The sequence below is a fragment of the Bufo bufo genome, chromosome 2, assembly GCF_905171765.1.
Source record: "Bufo bufo chromosome 2, aBufBuf1.1, whole genome shotgun sequence".
NCBI lineage: Eukaryota > Metazoa > Chordata > Amphibia > Anura > Bufonidae > Bufo > Bufo bufo.
In genome coordinates, this window is record NC_053390.1 from 16,708,568 (window position 1) to 16,723,368 (window position 14,801).

A 14,801-nucleotide genomic window follows, 5' to 3' on the forward strand; every position below is an offset into this window, starting at 1 on the left:
CGCAGCAGCCTGTGATTGCCTGAGGTGATGTCAAACTGGATGTTGACATCGCTGGTACCGAGAGGAGCATTGCAGGCTGAGAGAAGAAGGAACCCAGGGCCGAGAAGCAGGCTAAGTCATCTTCCCTTTTCAGGTCCCGCAAAATGGAGGTTTGGGGGGCCACCCCCTCCCCCATCATTCTTGCACAACCCCCTTTAAGGCTTTCTTTAGAACCATGTAAATCAACCAATGGAACAACACAGGGTTTCTCCCTGTATCCCTTACCATATAAATACTCCCTTTTTTATCACAGACGGAAAGCTCTAAGCAAGACTTCTTTTGGACACTAACCTGGCTTTGTTTCTTTCTGTCTTCTTTACTTTTATATATATTCTGCTGTATCTGCATGTGTCTTTTATATCACTGCTACTCTTCAGTAAACTCATTTATCGTTTATTCACTTAGCCATTGTTTAAGCCTATTTATTCTCATATGTCAGAATCCACAGTAGGGGCTTCTGCACACAACCATTGTTATTGTCCACATCTGTCACATAAAGCACAATTAGTACAAAAGGGATGAACAAGATAAGTTACAAACTGGTACAGGAGGAGAGAGGACCCTGCCCGCGAGGGCTTAAAGTCTACAAGGGATGGGAGGAAACAGTAGGTGAGGGTAAAGCTGGTCCCATGGTGGTATAGTGGCACAGGGTTACTGTCAGTTGTAGGCTTGTCTGAAGAGCTGGGTGTTCAGGCTTCTTTTGAAAGTTTCCATTGTAGATGATAATCTGAGGGTTCCAGATTATAAACGTGAGAAATCTTGGAGGTGATTGTGGGATAAGAAGAGGAGAATAGAGAATGAGGTTGTGTGAGGATCTGAGATTATGTGTGGGAAGGAAACAGGAGATCAGGTCACAGATGTATGGAGCCAACATACATGTGACAACCTTGTATATCAGTGCTTTTTACTGGATTCACTGGGCAATGGGAAGCCACTAAAGTAATTGACAGAGAATAGAGACAAAAGAATGATGAGGAGACAGGTGGATTAGTCAGGAAATGGAGTTCAAGATAGATTGGAGGGGCGCAAGAGTGCTAGATGGAAGGCTGTGAGAAGGGGGAAACAGCTCTCATTGTTTGAACACTGTTTGTGTGGATTAAATTAAATGTTCTGGACTGACATTCTGCTGTTTGGCCACAAGATGCCGCTGTTTCCTAAAACAGCTACAGACTGCATATATATCTCCATATTCATGAGAGAGGTGGAGTTAAACACAGAGCCTGGAGAGGAAGAGAAAGGAGACAGCAGCCATCTTAGAGTGAGGCTGTGAGAGACCCTGAGGAACTGCGTGAGCAGAGAATCTGACAGCATCCAGGTGAGGGAGCATCCCTCAGTGACCAGAGCTGCAGCTAAGTGAAGCTGATCATGTCCAAGACCCTGATCCTGTCCAGAGGAAGGAAGATTGCTGCCAGGAGTGCTGATAAGAGCAGAGGAACAAAGCAACATACACTGAGGTACCGCATGCTTGTTGGAGAGACATTTTTTCTGTTCAGAGTCACCAGCAGATGCAAAGCAGTCCCGGGTCGGTAAGATCGTGCACGCACCTTATTACAGTGTTGGAGCCTAGAGACTGAGACCAGGCCTGTAGTTAGTTAGTTAGAATCTCTGTTTGTGTCAGGCCACAAGTGTTACTACTGTTCATTGTAAGGACTCCATAACTTAAAGTGACATTAATTATTGGACAGGTGATAAAATTCCCACAAACTCAAGCCAGGCTGGCGTTTTGCTCAGAAGGAATCCTCAGGCACATTCTACAGGACCAGTTATGGGAGGGGGAATCCTGTGGAACTTATTGTAAGATTGTAAGCTGTTGTGCTGCACCGCAGGCTAGCCCGTACCACACACCCATACAGTTATTCTTGTTTTTAAAGTAATAACAGGTAAGGTGTGGCAGTTTAGTTGTGCCCTCCAGTAGGTAAATTACAGCACTTTCTCCCTGCATCCATCTGAGGGCGCTGTTCTGTGCAGCACAAAGGCCTCAGCCTTCGGGCTGGGTGTATGTAAATTAATTGTATGTTCCCAACATTTGTGGTTGTGTTTATACCCACATTTAAGTAAAATTCTGTTTTGGCAAAACCTGGTGTTGGGGTTGCTTTCCTAGTTCGTGACTTCACTGTATCCTGGGGAGCCCACCCCGGTACACGGCTTACATCTTGGTGTAGTTTGCAGGATACAGCTACCGTTATGGACGGGAACGTGGCAGGACCTAGCTCAGGGTGCGCCAGTGTAAGACCAACTTGCCCCAACACTGCTAAAACAGCTTCCCCCGCCATGCCCATACCAGTAGGGTACATCCCCATGGGGGAGCTGTTGCGTCATCTGCCAAAATTTGATGGTAAAAATATGATGTTGCAGGACTGGACTGAAAATGTGTGAAGTGCGTTTAGAATGTGTAACCTGACTCCCGAGTTGGGGGCAGAGGTTGCATTGGGGGCTCTGGAGGGTGACGTCAAATGGACAATGATGGTAATGCCCGAATCCAAGAGAGCAACCGAAAGAAAATATTCTCCCTGCTGGAGAGAGCCCAAGGGGGGCGTGCTAAAGTAGTGCAGCTGTGGAGCGACTTCTTCAACCAACCACAACGAGCGGGCAAGACCCTGATGCAATACTCCAATGCCCTACATGAGACGCTAAATTAAATACAGCGGCAAGATCCAGAGGCCATGGAAGGTGGACTGGCTACTATGAGACCAGTTTATAGTAGGGCTCTCCAAAAAATTCTCCAACAAATTCAACAAATTGCAAGAGATGACCCGGACAACGACCGACATGACATTCTACAGTGTCTACCTAGCTGCCATGGAGAGAGAGGAAGAATACATGCCTGTGGCGGCGAGAGTAGTGAGTAGTACCCATCCTACAAGAGGTCGATCTGCATCTGAAGAGTCCTTAAGGGATGTGGTCCAGGCCCTGCGGACAGAATTGAGAGAACTTCGGCTGGAAGTGTCCCAGATGAAGGCAGAATCTCCCCAGCCTCCGGAAATGACCCCAGCACCCCGTGCCACTCCACCTAGGATAACACAGGTGCGGGGTCATGTCAAAAGGGGACGCCTCTGTTGGGCTTGTTGACAGTATGGCCATATGGCCAGAGAGTGCCCAATACAGATGAAGTCCGAGCCGACATTAAACTTCCGACCGCCACAGTAGCTGGGCGTCCTGTATATACGACCTGTATGCCAGCAGCCTCGTTATGGAAGCCGAGTTGGAAGGCCAGAAGGTACGCTGTCTAGTTGATAAAGGGTTGGAGTGCACCCTTATGCCTCTGGAGTTCTTCGAAAGACACTTTGGACATATAATGGAGCCGGAAGATGGGAGCGTCATCAGGCTGATGGCTGCCAATAACCGTGAAATGGACGTCCGAGAGATAGTCTGGATGCGGGTCTGGCTGTTTGGGCAAGATGTCGGCAAGAAGGGGGTCGTCCAGGTGGACCATTTGTCCTGGAGAGGGATGGACGTGGCGCTAGGTATGAACGTGCTGAGAGACCTAGACCATCAACTTTATGCCAAGGAAGGGCCGAAGTATTGGCAATGGGCCACCACACACCAGCCAACCCAGAAGGTCCTACAGCAGATGGTGAGAAGCTGTGGTCTGCAAAAGGGCAACATGTCCGGTCAGCCCATTGGACACATGAGGGTGCCGTGGAGGACCCCCGGTGAAGATCCCACCTTGATAAGAACAAATATTGATGCTGCTGGTGGGGCCTAAACAATGATAGAAATGGCTGCAGCTCTCACCTCTGACTTTAATCCACGAAGCACGGAAAAAAGGCCAGAACTGGGCCTAATAGAATGTCCAATAGAAAGAGAGAATCCAGCTTCTTGTGGAGTAAAAAATTGTTCTTTATTGGCTCATCGTATAAAATCCACCAAAATCACAAGAAAAAGGTGTACAGTAACATGTTTCGGGCTACAGAATCCAGCCCTTCATCAAGACATAACACACATATTAAAACCATTCCTTTTTATGTAGCACAAGGTTCAACCCCCTCTAATCAGCAAAGTGTCCGCACCTGGAGCCTGGAATGGGAACCATTCAGCGGTCCAGGGGAGGAGATCCAGTGGGGCCTGGATGACAACTGAATGGACTGGAGGTCCTGATCAAGCCCTTTTACCAAGAGGAAATGCAGACTTGCCCACTGATAGCCCTGGCCCTAGCTATTGTGAAGGATGGATGTGTGCCTGTACCCTGCCTCAATGTTCAAGACTGTGAGTTAACCTTTCCTGGGAATACCTTGCTGGCCAAAGTTTATGTGTCCGAAGGGGATATCCCTCAACGAAGGGGCTTCACACTACAGGCAGATAGGAGATTAGCCTGGACCTATGCTGTAGAGGTCCATCAAAGGGAGACCCCGACAGTGGAGTGTAACAGTCAAGTGATCATGGCCCGGATGGGGGTGGACTGCAAGACCCTGACTCCAGGACAACAGAAGTTGCTGGAAGACACACTTTGGGAATTTCAGGAGGCATTCTCGAGACATGATGAGGACTTCGCGTGTGCTTCCACCATCGAACACGAAATCCCCACCGGCGATGCTGCACCAATTGGGCAAATCCCGCCTAAAATGTACCAGGAGGTGAAGGATATAGTGGCCAGCATGTTGGAAAACCAGGTGATCCAGGAGAGTCAAAGTCCTTGGGCTGCTCCAGTAGTCTTGGTGCGGAAAAAAGATGGGAGTCTCCGGTTCTGCGTGGATTATCAAAAGCTGAATGCCCAGATTATTCGGGATGCCTACCCTCTTCCCCGGATTGAGGAGTCTTTGTCCACCCTGAGTCATGCAAAGTTCTTCTTGACCTGGCCAGTGGGTATTGGCAGGTACCGGTGGCCAAGGAGGACAAAGTGAAGACGGCCTTCATCCCACCTATGGGACTCTACGAGTTCAACCAGATGCCATTCGGCCTGTCCAATGCCCCGGGAAAATTCCAGCGGTTGATGGAGCACTGTCTGGGAGATCTCAGAGGCCTTTGAAGCAGTGGCAACAAGAGGCCTTTGAAGCAGTGAAGGAGGCGCTGACCAGTACTCCGATTCTGGTTTATGCGCGGTTCGACACCCCATTCCTGCTGTACACTGACGGAAGTGTATAGACGTGAGAGAGTTATTGCCTATGGCAGCCGGTCTCTGAGGGAGTCAGAGCGAAATCCTGACATCTATAGCTGCTTTAAATTGGAACTATTGGCACTGGTGTGGACCATGACCGAAAGGTTCGCTGAGTACCTGACAGGTGCAGAGGTGACCGTGATGACGGATAACAACCCATTAGCACATCTGGAGAATGCCAAGCTTGGTTCGGTTGAGCAGAGGCTGTTATCTCTCATTTATAAGTACCAATACTGCATCAAGTTCCAGTCAGGTAGGGAGAATGGCTACATCGACACACTCTCCCGAGTCCCTGTGGGGTTGTCGGCTCAGAGTGTCGATGAGGAGCTAGAGGACACTGAAACTCCTTACCTTGGTCGATTACCCTTGGCACATTCAAGTGGGGTGGCGTCCGGTATTCCAATGATGCTGGGAAAGACGTTGGCTAATTGGGAGAGGGTCCAGAATGGCTGCCCGGACCTGTGGAAGGTGAAAGAATGGGTCCGAACCAAGAACTGGCCTCTGCCAGAAGAGCGGGCTCATCTGACTTCAGAGGGCCAAAAGTTATTGAGGCAGTGGGATAAGCTGACTGTTACCCAGGGCCTCCTGTGTCAGACCAAATATTTACAGTCAGAGCTGCAGTATCAGCAACAGATTGTCATCCCAATGTCATTGGGACTGGAGGCCGCCTGAGAAGCCTATGAGAGGGGCGCCCATTTCGGAAGCGACAAAATGTTCAAGTGGCTCCAACGGCTGGTATACTGTCCAGATATGGCCGACATGGTGGCCGACGCATCTCTTAAGAGTACTGAACAGCAGGCTCCTGTCCAGGCCATCCGGACCTCAGCGCCCCTAGAGCTCCTTATGATCGATTTAGGTACAGATTGGGTACTCTACCTCGGGACACTCATACTGTTTAGTCATGACAGATCATTTCACAAAGTATGCAGTGGCTGTACCCACCAGAGACCAGACGACAGAGTTGGCCGCTGAAGCTGTCTGCAAACACTTTATACAGGTGTTCGGGTGTCCACGGAGGATACATTCAGACCAGTTGGCATGTTTTCAGGGTACTCTAATGAATGAGTTGTACCAACTGTATGGGATCGAACGTTCCCGCACCACCCCGTATCACCCCCAGGGAAACGGGGCATGCGAGCGTTTCAACCGCACCTTGCTCCAGATGCTGCGGACTCTGGAGGACCACCAAAAGGCTTCGTGGCCCGAGTACCTGCCTGAACTGATGTGGGCCGATAATCAATCAAAAGGGTACACAGTACCACCGGATACTCCCCACATATGCTCATGTTTGGGAGAGCCGAACGGGAGATTGAAGATTTCCACATGCTCGATCCGATAGAACCGGAAAAACCACTGCATTGGTGCAAAATCACCATCCACAATCACGATCCACAAGGTTGTGGGGGAGCACCTGGGACAAGTGGTACACCCTAACCCAAGACCAGTGCAGAGGGATGGGTATGCCCTGGGTGATCTAGTGATGTTCAAAGCCAATCGGCCGTCTGGGAAGTTAGATGGCCGGTGGGAGGCAGTCCCATTCACGGTGAAGAGGAGGATAGACCCTGCCATCCTGGTCTATGAGGTAGAGCCAATAGGGACTGGGGGCCCTCACGAAACTTGCACCATAACATGTTGAGGCATTATAATTTTGATTATCCAGTGTGCATGAAGGAGATGCCTCCTCCTGCTCAGAGTACAGAGAAAATTCCCTTAGAGGAGGAAGAATGGTGGGTTGTCCCTGCCCCGATACCCACAGAGGCTCCAGCCGTGGCAAGTTTGCCACCCAGGGGAAGGGTTGAGCGGTCAGCAGCTCCTCTCCCATTAAATGTGCCTGACGGCCCCACTGCTTCTGAGCCTGTCACGACAAGTTTACAGAGGAGGATGTTGCACTAGTCTAGGCGTAAGATGATAAGATCATGTACGAGCATTTTTGCAGACTCCTTGTCGAGGACTGACAGACATTTTTGAGGTGGAGGTGGCAAGAGGTGGAAATGGCTTGGACGTGTGGGTTGAAGAAATTAGCAGAAGCATAGGTTACTTGAAGGCAGTGGTCTTGCAGGACTGGGGAGAGCATGGAGCCAGCGGTGTAGCTATAGGGGGTGCAGAGGTAGCAGTCCCTACTAGGCCCAGGAGCCTGAAGGGGCCGAAAGACCCTTGTGCTGCATAAAAAGACACGGGTATTATAGAAAGTGCATGCTGGTCAAGTCATACCTCTGCCTGGAGGAAAGGTGTTAGGTCAAGAATTTTTCATGGGGGAGGTGCCATTGCAATTTTTGCCTTGTGAAGCATGAAGGGTACCTACTTCCCTGCCCCGACCACAAAGCATTGAGGGAAAGGGGGCCCAAGCTGAACTCTTGCAACATTGTCCATAAACCTTCAGCTACGCCCCTGTGTGCAGCCATTGACTGTGACAGGCAGGTCTGTTGGGGGGAGGTGGGGGGGGGGGTAGTGAGACGGGAAAAGATATTCAATTCTGTTTTCTCCATGTTAAGTTTTAGAAAGTGAAGGAGGAGGATGTAGCATATAGGCATTGCGGGAGTTTGGACAGTAGGGAGGTGACATCTGGACCAGAGAGGTAAATTTGCATGTCATCATCATAGACCTGATACTGAAAGCCCAAGCTGATATCTGTGAAGCCAAGAGATCAATTTGGCTACACAGAAAGAATGTGTTAAAGTAAGGGTTTTTACGGATGGGCGTGGTGGTAGCATATTTAAAATAGGAAGGGAAGACACCGGTTGTTAGTGATAGGTTGAAGAGATTAGTTAGGGCAGGAATAAACACTGTGGTGAGGAGGGGGATGAGGTCGGGTGGAATCCGATCAAGTGCACAGGTGGTGAGATGTCATCTTTAGAGTAGGGCGTGAAGTTTTTAATCTCTAATGGCGGAGAAGCTGATTTTGGAGGAAGAGGACTGAATAGTTATGTAGAGGGGCTGAGACATGCTACCATCGCACCCATTCTTAAAAAGCCTTCTCTTGGCACCTCCTTTCTGTCTGGCGATAGTGGCATAACATTTCTCCCATATGCCTCAATTCTACACTGCGTGCAGAATTATTAGGCAAATGAGTATTTTGACCACATCATCCTCTTTATGCATGTTGTCTTACTCCAAGCTGTATAGGCTCGAAAGCCTACTACCAATTAAGCATATTAGGTGATGTGCATCTCTGTAATGAGAAGGGGTGTGGTCTAATGACATCAACACCCTATATTAGGTGTGCATAATTATTAGGCAACTTCCTTTCCTTTGGCAAAATGGGTCAAAAGAAGGACTTGACAGGCTCAGAAAAGTCAAAAATAGTGAGATATCTTGCAGAGGGATGCAGCACTCTTAAAATTGCAAAGCTTCTGCAGCGTGATCATCGAACAATCAAGCGTTTCATTAAAAATAGTCAACAGGGTCGCAAGAAGCGTGTGGAAAAACCAAGGCGCAAAATAACTGCCCATGAACTGAGAAAAGTCAAGCGTGCAGCTGCCAAGATGCCACTTGCCACCAGTTTGGCCATATTTCAGAGCTGCAACATCACTGGAGTGCCCAAAAGCACAAGGTGTGCAATACTCAGAGACATGGCCAAGGTAAGAAAGGCTGAAAGACGACCACCACTGAACAAGACACACAAGCTGAAACGTCAAGACTGGGCCAAGAAATATCTCAAGACTGATTTTTCTAAGGTTTTATGGACTGATGAAATGAGAGTGAGTCTTGATGGGCCAGATGGATGGGCCCGTGGCTGGATTGGTAAAGGGCAGAGAGCTCCAGTCCGACTCAGACGCCAGCAAGGTGGAGGTGGAGTACTGGTTTGGGCTGGTATCATCAAAGATGAGCTTGTGGGGCCTTTTCGGGTTGAGGATGGAGTCAAGCTCAACTCCCAGTCCTACTGCCAGTTTCTGGAAGACACCTTCTTCAAGCAGTGGTACAGGAAGAAGTCTGCATCCTTCAAGAAAAACATGATTTTCATGCAGGACAATGCTCCATCACACGCGTCCAAGTACTCCACAGCGTGGCTGGCACGAAAGGGTATAAAAGAAGAAAATCTAATGACATGGCCTCCTTGTTCACCTGATCTGAACCCCATTGAGAACCTGTGGTCCATCATCAAATGTGAGATTTACAAGGAGGGAAAACAGTACACCTCTCTGAACAGTGTCTGGGAGGCTGTGGTTGCTGCTGCACGCAATGTTGATGGTGAACAGATCAAAACACTGACAGAATCCATGGATGGCAGGCTTTTGAGTGTCCTTGCAAAGAAAGGTGGCTATATTGGTCACTGATTTGTTTTTGTTTTGTTTTTGAATGTCAGAAATGTATATTTGTGAATGTTGAGATGTTATATTGGTTTCACTGGTAAAAATAAATAATTGAAATGGGTATATATTTGTTTTTTGTTAAGTTGCCTAATAATTATGCACAGTAATAGTCACCTGCACACACAGATATCCCCCTAAAATAGCTAAAACTAAAAACAAACTAAAAACTACTTCCAAAAATATTCAGCTTTGATATTAATGAGTTTTTTTGGGTTCATTGAGAACATGGTTGTTGTTCAATAATAAAATTAATCCTCAAAAATACAACTTGCCTAATAATTCTGCCCTCCCTGTACTTGAACATGTCCACCTTGAACAGTACTCTTGGCTCTATTCCTATTCCCTCTAATAGCTGCAATCTGCCAGAACAGAGACAAAGTGCTCCTTAGAATGTGTTTTCTTCCATCGCAATCTTGTCTCCGTTCTTTAGTCAGACTGGTGTGCCAGGGTTGCCTATTGTTTTTCTGAGTTTTGGTATGTGTGAGGGGGTTGACTGAGTTGATAGCTGTAGTTATTTTGTGTTCTATTTTGTGGACTGGGTGGAGCACTTAGAGGCAAGGGAAGAGAATATAAGTAGTGGTAGATTGTGGTCAGATATGGGGAAAGGTGAGTTAGAGAGGTTAGATAGGGAGCAAAGGCATGTAGAAATGAGGTCTGTGTGACCATCTTTGTGAGTGGAAGTGGAGGACCACTGTGAGGGTCAAAGGAGGAAGTAAGAGAAGTTTAAAGGCGGCAAAGTGGCAAGTGTCAGTGAGGATGTTGAATTCACCAATGATGATAGTGGGGATGTCAGCGGAAAGAAAATGTCCAAGCCAGGTGGTGAAGTGGTTGAAAAAGATGGTGTCAGAGCCAGAAGACGGTGAATGACAGCCATTTGAGGAGATTGGAGGGAAAGTAGATGCAGACAGAGTGCAGATCAAAAGAACGGAGTGTAATGGAGAGTAGCAGTGCAGTTGGGCTGAAGCAGCAGTTATGTGATAGGAGAAGACCATCTCCTCCACCATGTTTGTTGCTGGGGCAGGGGATGTGACACAGCGGAAGTCCACCATACGAGAGTGTAGCTGTGAGCCGTGTTACAGTTAAACCCAGGAAGGAAAGTTTGTGAGAGACGGGCTTGGACTGGCCCACAGGGGTACAGGTGAATCCCCCGGTTGGCTCTGGGCAAGCTGGGTCCCTAGTTCCCCCACCCCCTGTACGCATGGCACAGTAGAGTGACTTCACTACATATAGATAGGCAGCATACAACATCTCAACCAGCTTATGTCCATATAAAAACTGGGTGGATTATTTAACCCCATAGGGACACAGCCTTATTTCACCTTAAGGACCAGGCCATTTTTTGCAAATCTGACCAGTGTCACTTTAAGTGCTGATAACTTTAAAACACTTTGACTTATCCAGGCCATTCTGTACGGCGTAGAGTGAAAGGTGCGCCGTTTGGTTTTTGGAGGGCTGATTTTTATGGACCGGTTTATTTACACCGTGTCCTGTTTCAACCCCCCTGATGCACCCCTGGAGTAGAAACTCCCTAAAAGTGACCCCATTTTGGAAACTACGGGATAAGGTGGCATTTTTTGGGGGACTATTTTTAGGGTACATATGATTTTTGGTTGCTCTATATTACATTTTTGTGAGGCAAGGTTACCAAAAATTGAAATTCTGAAATTTCATCTCCATTTGCCATTAACTGTTGAGGAACACCTAAAGGGTTAATAAAGTTTGTATAATCAGTTTAGAATACCTTGAGGGGTGTAGTTTCTTAGATGGGGTCACTTTTAGGGAGTTTTTACTCTAGGGGGGCATCAGGGGGTTTCAAAAGGGACATGGTGTCAATTAAAAAGGCCAACAAAATCGGCCTTCCAGAAACCATGTCGGTCCTTTCCTTTTGCGGCTTCCCTTTTACTGATACAGCAGTTTACAACCACAAATGTGGCATTTCTGTAAACGGCAGTATCAGGGTAATAAATATTAACTTTTGTTTGGTTGTTAACCCTTGTTTTGATACGGAAAAAACGGATTGAAATGGAAAAGTACCAAAAATAGCGCTTTTGGCACGTTTTTTGTTTTTTTTGACCGTGTTAATCTGGGGGGTTAGGTCATGGGATATTTTTATAGAGGAGATTCTTACGGACGCGGCGATACCTAATAAGTCTACTTTATTTTTACAATTATTTAGGTTTTTGACTATATTATCCTTTTTGATACAAAAAAATTTTTTGTATCTCTAAAGTCTAAGTGTCATTTTTTAACCACCTCCGGACCGCTGTACGCAGATTCGCGTTCCGGAGGTGGCAGCGCTGCGCACAATCACGCATATACGCGTCATCTCGCAAGACGCGAGATTTCGCTCAAAGCTGGCCCGCGCATGCGCATCGCGGGTCGGCAAAATTCAAAGAACAAGTTCGTCACCAGCCTGCCAGCAACGATCATTGGCTGGCAGGCTGGCGATTTTCAAAAAATCCAATCAAAAGTCATATAACAGATCATATTAGTAAATATGATCTGTTATATGGCTTCTCTGCTTCTCTGCTGGTCCTTTTCGTCGGTTGGATCCAGCACAGGAGCAGACTGAACTGTGAGTACACCAAACACTACACCTTAGCCCCAGATCACCCCCCTGCACCCCAATTAACCCTTTGATCACCCCTTTGATCGCCCCTGTCAATCACTAGTGAAAGGAAAAAAAGTGATCAGTGTAAACTGTCACTTTTTTTTTTTCACTGGTATTGGCTGTTAGGTTTTAGGGATAGTTTAGGCCCCTTGGTTAGGTAGTTAGCGTCAGTTAGCGCCCAGCCCACCGCACCGCAGTCACTTTTATTCGCTGTTTAGCGTATCGCTAATCAGCATTTGTACTTTTATAGTATCTGTAAGTGATCAAAACTGATCACGGTCAGATCTATAATAGTATTAGTGTCACTTTAGTTCGCCCTCCACCCAAAACGCAGTGTTTGCCCGATCAGGCCTGATCGGTCGCCCACACGTGCGTTCACCCACGCCCGCCCCACCGCAGTGACAAAAAATATATATTTTTTGATCACTGCACATTTATTTTACACGCACTGCGGCGATAAAAAAATCAGTTTTGATATTTTTTATCAACCGCAGCGGCCTCCGGTACTTCGCTAGCCTCCCCTTTGTAAGACAGGCTTGCTTTTTTTCTTGGGTAGTCTCAGGGAATACACCTAAATTTAGTAGTCCAAAATGTCAAACAGGGGGTATTATTCTGAAGAGGCCTACAGGATTCTGACCCAGTCGGATGAGGAGTGGGAACCCTCATCTGACGAATCTAGCGGGTCAGAATATGAACCTGTGGAAAGCAGTGGCTCTCTGACCCAAAGTTCGGACGAGGAGGTGGAGGTCCCTGGCAGCACCAGGCGTACCCGGCCCCGTGTCGCTATACCACAGGTTGCGCAGGATCCGCTTCAAGAGCAGCAGAGTGGGGCTGTCGCTGCCGGATCACGTGGTGAGGCATACACCAGCAGCGCAGCCCTCCCTGGACCTAGTACCAGCACTGCCGTACAACATGGTGACGTGGCGAGCACCAGAAGGGCAGTTGAAGCTGGTACGGTGGCACGTGCACTAGTTACCCCGTCGCAGCCACCGCACAGACAGGCCCGTAGAGCCCCTAGAATCCCTGAGGTGCTGGCAAACCCTGATTGGCAGTCACCAACTTCAGCCGCACCTGTAGTTCCCCCTTTCACCGCTCAGTCTGGAGTTCGGGTTGAGACAGCTCAAATCGGTTCGGCCCTGGGATTTTTTGAGCTGTTCTTGACTGCGGAGCTCTTGGACTTAGTCGTGGCAGAGACAAACCGGTATGCCACACAATTTATATCCGCCAACCCGGGAAGCTTTTATGCCGCCCAGCCTTTCCGGTGGAAACCAGTCCAAGTTTCCGAAATTAAATTTTTTTTGGGCCTTCTCCTCAACATGGGCCTGACAAAAAAGCATGAATTGCGGTCATATTGGTCCACGCACCCGATTCATCACATGCCCATGTTCTCTGCTGCTATGTCCAGGGCACGATTTGAGGCCATCCTCCGTTTCCTGCATTTTAGCGACAACACCACCTCCCGTCCCAGAGGCCACCCAGCTTTTGACCGGCTCCACAAAATTCGGCCCCTCATAGACCATTTCAACCAGAAATTTGCAGATTTGTATACCCCCGAGCAAAACATCTGCGTAGACGAGTCTCTAATACATTTTACCGGGCGCCTTGGCTTCAAACAGTACATCCCAAGCAAGCGTGCCCGGTATGGGGTCAAATTGTATAAGCTCTGTGAAAGGGCCACAGGCTATACCCACAAATTTCGGATCTATGAGGGAAAAGATCAGACCCTGGAGCCGGTCGGTTGCCCTGACTACCTGGGGAGCAGTGGGAAGACAGTCTGGGACTTGGTGTCACCCTTATTCGGCAAGGGGTACCATCTTTATGTGGACAATTTTTACACAAGTGTGGCCCTCTTTAGGCATTTGTTTCTAGAACGGATTTGCGCCTGTGGCACCGCGCGAACTAGTCGCGTGGGCTTCCCCCAACGGCTTGTAACCACCCGTCTTGCAAGGGGGGGAGAGGGCTGCCTTGTGTAACGAAGAACTGCTCGCGGTGAAATGGAGAGACAAGCGTGACGTTTACATGCTCTCCTCCATTCACGCAGACACGACAATCCAAATTGAGCGAGCAACCCGTGTCATTGAAAAGCCCCTCTGTGTCCACGACTATAATGCGCTCATGGGAGGGGTGGACTTCAATGACCAGATGTTGTCTCCGTATTTAGTTTCCCGCAGAACCAGACGCTGGTATAAGAAGGTGTCTGTATATTTAATTCAATTGGCGCTGTACAATAGTTTTGTTCTCTACAGTAAGGCTGGGAGAACACAATCTTTCCTCAAATTCCAGGAAGAGATCATCGAGAACCTCCTTTACCCAGGAGGTTCCGTGGCCCCATCCACCAGTGTAGTTAGCCGTCTACACGAGCGACATTTCCCCAGTGTCGTTCCTGGTACCTCAACCCAACCGTCACCCCGAAAAAGATGTCGTGTCTGTAGCAGGAGTGGAATAAGGCGTGACACCCGCTATTTCTGTCCTGACTGTCCTGACCACCCTGCCCTATGCTTTGGTGAGTGTTTCCGGAAGTACCACACACAGGTACACCTAGCATAGGGATTGCATCTTACAGGACAGGCACACAGGGCTATTAGGGCCCTTTTACTCTCAGCTGCTGCAAACCTCTCCTTTCACCTGGGATAAAGTGCATAACGTACTTCGCCACATCTTTGGGCGATTTGCGCTTTGCACATTGTCCCATGGGGAAGGAGAGGTTTGTTCTATAAAGGTAAAAAAAAACTAAACAAAAAAAAAA